This window comes from Henckelia pumila, chromosome 1 (assembly GCF_033568475.1).
Source record: "Henckelia pumila isolate YLH828 chromosome 1, ASM3356847v2, whole genome shotgun sequence".
Taxonomy (NCBI): Eukaryota; Viridiplantae; Streptophyta; class Magnoliopsida; order Lamiales; family Gesneriaceae; genus Henckelia; species Henckelia pumila.
Genome location: NC_133120.1, coordinates 28,588,640 through 28,596,091, shown reverse-complemented (window position 1 = coordinate 28,596,091; position 7,452 = coordinate 28,588,640).

Sequence of the window (7,452 nt, the reverse complement as noted above, 5' to 3'; positions counted from 1 at the left end):
ACCGATTTAGATCCTTGATCGGAAAGAAAAGCAGCTCAGAACCAAGTTGATTTCGTTGGTGAAAGTGCAGTGTAGCCGTCATGGAGTCGAGGAAGCGACTAGGGAGACAGAATCTGACATGACACAGCATTTTCCTTAGTTATTCGGATGACGTGAGTTCTTCTTACTGTCTTTAGTTCTTTTTTTTTCTATCTTATGAGTTGTGATTCTTATTGATTTCGAGGACGAAATCTCTTCTTAGAGGGGGAGAATTGTAACGCCCCAATTTTATCTTAATTGAGCTTATTTGAGTTAATCGGAGATTTCAGAGTTAAAGAGCTGACTTGATTTTGATCAGGGTCTATTTTGCAAATTTCGGAAATTTCAGGGACTAAAACACAAATATTGGATTTTATATATTATCTAAACTTGGTTGACTTGGTCATTCTCCTCATCACCTTCCCCAAGCCGTCTCCTCTCCATTTTCACGCCTCCAAGCTTTGGAAATTCAGTCCGAGCTCGATCCGACCGTTGGAATTTAATTCTGAAGCCATTTTAGCGATCATTGAAGCGAGAGCTCCGTTATATCGTAAGTTGTTCTACGATCAGATATATTCTATTTTTTGGAGGTTTTTAGATTCGATTGAGTTTTGAGTATGTTGTTCTTGGCAGAGTTCTGATCGGTTATTATCTGTCGGTTTTGAAATAGAACGACGTTTTGAATTTTTATGATTTTTGGAAGCCTATTTTCGAAAATCTAGTTTTGAGATTGGTTGGGTTTGAGCCTTTATTGTGGTTTTAGCATTGATATGAGTTAGTATCGTTGTTGTATTGTTGTCTGCATTTTCAGTTTGTTCAGTTTTTAGCCGTTATGCTGCCGGTTTGAGTTTTTGAGATTTCGAACCGTTTCGAGTTGTTGAAACTTGGCTATTGAGTTTGATCGTCATTGTTGATCATCTTTTGTCTCCGTATAGATTCGTTTGGAGTTGTTGAGCCCGGTGTTTACAGCATTCGATCGTCGAAGAGTTGGACGAGGAACGGTAAAGAGATTACCTTGAGCCGTTGTTGTTGTGAGGTTGTTTAGTTTTTGATATAACCTTTTATTGTAGCTTAACCAGAGTTGGAGCTATTGCATTGAAAGGTAAAAGCAGTCATCGTTAGCGGGATAGCATACTTGGGACAGTTGGTTCTCGAGTTTTCCCTTAAAATCACATACTTGCATTAATACTTGTTCTAGCCTATGGAACTTGTATTTTGTTGTTGATTGAATTCTTGTTATGTGGCTTATGCTTTATGTTTCTTATGCATTCATCTTGAGCCAAACCTTTGATTTCAGCGGGCAGAACAACCCTTTTTGTTTAGATGTTTTGGGAGATATACTGTGAGTGGCCTGGGTGTAGAGGTTCACCTAGTGTCAACATACTCCTTATAGTTGCACCAAAGTCTAGGGGAGTGGTATATGTGGCACCACCTCTATTGGGAGAGTCGGTGAGTCGTTATGTGATCTCATCCTCTGGATCCCAAAAGCAGAGCAGCAATCCCTTGTCTATCAGATTTGATATCTCGATTTAAAGATATGCATTTCATTACGTTGATATTGATTACGTTGTTTCCTTGAAAGAATGTTTGTCGTTGTATTACTTGTTATGTTGCTTTTACTGGAAATATCTTTCTCACCGGAGTTATTCGGCTGTTTCTTTGTTTTGTATATGTACTTGGCAAAAGGTGGGGCAGGATCAAGTCAGCAAAGACCTGGTTAGCAACAAGAGGGAGAGTTAGTGGTGGGACTCGGTTTAGTAGTCGAATCAGCATTTTTATCTTGTTTAAGATTGAAGCATGTTAGAACTCGAACTTGTTATGTATTGTAATTCGAACTTGTTCTGTATTCGGATCGTAGTCTAGAATCTAAGCATGTTTGGAATTTTATCGATCTAGACTTCTTGTTGATCTTAGGCTTTATGAAAGCATGTTTTGATATTGCATGTATTCTCTACACCCCGTTTTGTGTATGTATTTGAATGAATGTTGGAAGCGAGCGCGGAAGCCATGTTATTCTCGTTTTTATTTTTCTGCCCAAGTCTTCCACGCGCGAGCGAGAATGGACCTCGCGCAGACACGAGGATCTTTAGGGGCTCGGGTTTGTTAGCCCACGTGCGCGCGAATGTTGCATCTCGCGCGGGCGCAAACCTTCAGCTGATGTTCATGATTATCTGCCTATCTAACCATTTCTGGACTGGTGAAGCTGATTAGATGAATAATTTCTTTATATAGTCTGTGATTTTCACTTGATTTTGAGCTAAAGACATGCACAAATAGATATGATTGAGGCATTGTTTGATGTTTTGGGCCTAGTTTTCTTTGAAATCACTCCATCTTTAGTTGCCCTTTGAGCTTGCAAGTTGATGAAAATTTTGCAGTGATATATTCTGTCGAAGTTGTTATACTGTTCTTGAACTGATTGAATTTTTATGATTTGATTGTGGATTAAGATTTTTCTAGAACTTGTTCGGACACCCTTCGAGGCGAAATACGAGCATATTGTGACTTAAGAATGATTTAGGTAATTTTTTAATCGTTTGAGCCTTTCAATCTACACATTGATACATTTTATCCCTGGTTACCTTGTTTGAGCTTTATTGAAAACGAATGGCATACGTGAAGGCGTATGGTTGAACCCCATTCTGCATCGCTTCAAGGTCCTACATTCCCTGCCAAATGAATAGGTTAAACACTATTTCCTACCCTAAAGGGAGTAAGTATTGAATGTGAAAATTTTATATGGTCCTTATTTGAACTTGAAGGGTAGAATGGTGTGTTGAAGAGAAAAGTTGAAAATAAATAGGCAGAAAACAAAAGAAAAAAACAAATGAAGTGAAATGAAAAGAAAAGAAAAGAAAAGAAAAGAAAAACAAAAGAGTTGTGAAATCAATGAGTTGACGAAGTAAAATAAGATTGAAAATGAGAAGAAGATGGAAAATTAAGATTGAGTTCAACTTACTCCCTTCTTTGAATTGTTATCATTCGTTTGTATCCATGAGCCAGGCCTTGCATTACAAGCTTAGAAGCCCTAATGATCAGGTCACAGTTGCCCAATATACTAGTGGGGAAGGGTTGCGAAAATTTAGCCTATGGACAGTCGAGAAACACTTTCAATGAGTATGAAATTTTAATCAAAACATGTACACACATATTTATTTTTATTGAGCTATTTGTTAGTATTTTTGATTGAGTTCTAACTTATCTTTGAACCTTGTTACCTAAAAAGACCTTATGATCTATGAATGTATGAATTGAACTTGGATGAATGTGTTTTGAAATGTGAGTTGCGGGAATTGTGAGTTTATGAGGTTAACCAGTTACATGATTAATTTTTAGTGTTGAATGGGTTGGATGAGATTGGATTTAAATATTTTTTGAATAACTTCTGAGGCCAGTTGCTCAAAATTTTTTTTTGACTTTGTATGGTTGTGTTGTTTTGTTGGTGATTTTGTGGTTATGTTTTTGAGTTTGATTTGTTTTTTTTTTTGCTCGGGACTAGCAAACATTTATGTTTTGGAGAATTTGATAAGTGCAATTTATGCACTTAACTTGTTTATAATTTTAATTGAACTTTTCTTTGTTTCGAGCATATTTATTCATTTTAGTTGTTGTTTGTGTGCATGTAGGAATATTTTAAGTTGGTAAAAAAAAGAGAAGAAAAGAAGAAAATATGACAAAAGAAGAAGAAACATAGCAAAATAGGGGAACTGAATGAAGCGCTTTTGCGCTAAAAAAAAGAGCGTCAGCGCTAGAGAAGAAAGGAAGAGGCGCTTATGCGCTAAGAAGATCTTCATCTGCGCCTAAACCAGTAGATTTCCAAATCTTGAAGAGCATATGCGCTAAGTGGAAGAGCATATGGGAAAAAAGACAGTGAACTAAGAAACATGCAGCGCTTTTGAGCTTGAATGGTAGCGCATCTTCACCAATGCCTGGAAGAGGAATTAAGAAGTGAAGCACTTATGCACTTGATTTCATGCGCTTCTGCGCCTCTGTGTAATTTTGGAAAACAACAGAGTTTTGGAAATATGAAAGTCTGGATTTTTTGGGCTTGATTGATGGGATTTCATCTACATATAAAAGATAGTTTGAAGATCACATTAGGGAAGCAGCCGCATATTTTGACAGAGAAAAATTGAGAGAAAATCGTGAGATTGAGAGAAGTGAAAGGAAGGAAATCTGCACAGTGAAGAACATCAAGCAACAAAGATGAAGATCGATCAATCGGACACGGAAGAGCGACTTTGGATTTGTTTTCTTTACTACTTACTTTTTAATATTTAATTGATGTCTAGATTTTTGAACATGAATTATTTTTACAATAATTTGATTATGAACTAAATTTTTTGATTCTAGAGGATGATGTAACCTGGCATAGACGACTTCTATGACTTTTGATTTTATTGGTTTGACTTCTCCTAAATTAATTGTGTTTTCTAGATTTGATTGTCTTTTCAATTACTTGATCACTAATTGAATTGTCATATTTATTTGAAATCGATTCTCGGGAGAGGAGATTTTGAATAGGACATTAGAAAATACACTTTATTGTTTACATAGATTTAACGGAGCTTTGAAAGAACATCGTCTTTCACATATCATTAAGCCTAGATTTTTAATAGGGAAATTGGAATCGAATCTTAATTAATACACTTTATTTGTTGCTCGGGAGAGGAAAAAAAAACAACTAAGTGTTCTTAGACATTAATTGAATAGAATTCATGAAAATAATTTAATTAGAAGTAGTTTTTATCGAAACTAAGTGAAATCAAATTCTCTATGTCATTATTCTCTCATTGATGTTTCTCTGAATTTGAGTACTTGGCTTGCTAAAGTTTCTTAATTTATTTAAGTTTTCAAACAAAATTCTCTAATTAATTTTCTAAATAAATTTTGAATTATTTTAATTACAAGAACTAAATAATTTTCACTACTACTCCTCGTGAGAATGATACTTTACTCATTCAATATTAAAACTTGGCAATCGTGCACTTGCGAGCATAAAAATACGCAACAGTAGTGCACAAGACATTACATGACAAACACTTGGGTAATGGTTCTTCTAATATTGATGTATTGAAAACTACTCTTAATGGGTGTCATGCAACATAATACATGTGATCTTGGTGATTGTGAAAACGATGAATCTCAACTTCACAATGACATGTCATCTTGTGCCGCAAATCAAACAGATTATTCCGAATTTTTCTGGGATTGTTCCAATACCTGACATTTCGACCCGATATCAATTTCACTAGGAGAGAGTGATCTTTTTGGCCCAGATGATATTTCTCAAAGTTGGAACAAGGTGTGCTCGATTAAATCTAATGTATCCTATTACCGCGTACATGTTGTGTCCGATCTCACTAATCATATTCTATATGATTACTGTAGTTGAAGTGTAGTAACCTGTATCCAGAATTAATGATTAATGAGTGATTAATCAAGTGATCATGTTTATATTAAGTAAAACATGATTAAGGAAATTTCAAACGGGTCTACGGAGTTCGAAAATAGATTCAGGACACCCGAGAATGGCCCGAAGGGTCGCACTGGATCGGACAATCCGATGAGAGAACGTACCATCCAAACGTGGTGCAGATCGGACGCTCCGATGAGAGAACGTGAAACGACCCTAACTCTACTTTAAATAATAATTAAATAAAACCCGCCTGTCTCAGACAACAAACAAAATTAAATGGAAGAAATAAACAACCAATGAAACAAGTAAACTAAACCGAGAAAAGAACGAGAACCCAAGAGAGAGATTTGACATGGAAAATATCAAAAGGTTTAAAAATCTAATGTTTACAAGCCCAAATCAATTCTAACAAAACACTACATAAGCATTTGACAAATAAGAAAAATAAATGCTTCATAACATATAAATTTGAATGACTATGCGTAAGACTAGCATAGGTCGGAGGGATGTGCCGTGCCTACATCGCAGTCCTCTCTAAAGTCTTGACCCTCAATCTCAATGATAACGTAAACCTGCCTGAGAACAAAAAAGTGTAGTGAGTCTAACAGACTCAGCAAGAATATGAGGGGGGGGGGGGGGGGGGGGGGATAATGAGTACTACGTAAATACAAACACACACAGATTAAAAAATAGCTTGATAATAAAATACTTTGTACCCTTAATTTTAATAAAATATACTTCTAAAATGAGAGAGCATGAATATAACATATGCATGGCTAAGTCATTTATAATCAATGAAACTGCATCAACTTTACTGAAACGTAGTCATAAAAACTGTGAATTGTAACTGTATCTGAATTTGTAACTGTATCTGTGAACTTAGATCCTTGATTGTGACTCTGTGTTTTTGATCATGATCATGGCTACAGTGCACTATGCCGCAAGGAAGTCAGGATATCTCCCAACCCGTTTTGCCCTATGGGTGGTAAGGGAAGCCAAGATTTCTCCCAGCCCCATGCATTACACATTAATAGTTGGTAAGGGAAGCTAAACGTCTCCAGCCCCATACATTACACATGAATAGTTGGTAAGGAAAGCTAAACGTCTCCAGCCCCACACATTACATATGAATAGATGTAATCACAATCATCTCACTTCGTTCAAAATATTTTCTTTCCTTCTTGAATATGGGACTTAGCATGCATATGTAAATATGACGTACATGTAAATGTTAATCAATAATCATGCACATGACACATACATGGATGATTGAGATGGTGATTTAGGAGACAAACCAAAGGATGGAAAAACTAAACCATAATGTAGCGCTTAAAACAATTCGAGCGATTTGCCCGTAAAATTTGTAACTTGCTCGATTCTTAATCAAAAGGGATTCCGCTTGAAACCACGACTCCATGACACTTATAACTAAGTAGGGAAATCATCCACTTAATTTTATTCCTAAGAAATCATTTTACAAAACTCAAAATTCCGGGCAGCAGCCCTTTGGCTTCACAAATATTCTGCACCTTATTAATTTAAAAATCCAAAACTCGACCAAAACATAACCGAATTAACTCCCACTTGAACTGACATATTCATAACATCTTAGAATAATTCCAGACCTGAGCCCTTGACCAAAACCCAAGTTTAACCCCTATTTTAAAACATGTTTCCGGACAGCCCAACACATATCCAAGAATTCTGCTCATGCTCATTCCTCATACTCAATCCAAAAACCTATCTATTTGTCTCCAAACTCCAGCCACTATCCTAGTATCATAACCAACATTTAATCTCACACAAAACCCCCTTAAACTTACCACAAATAGTTCAAACTCAGCTCAACATGGCAACCAAAATCGAGCCCCTAAACTCTAGACCATTCGAAGTTTCCTCAAAACAAACTCACGATCTAACTTCAACCCATGATAACACTACCATGTGAACTACATTTCACCCATGGTAGCCCCTAATCCACCATCCAAATCAACACAAATAATAACACAACATTT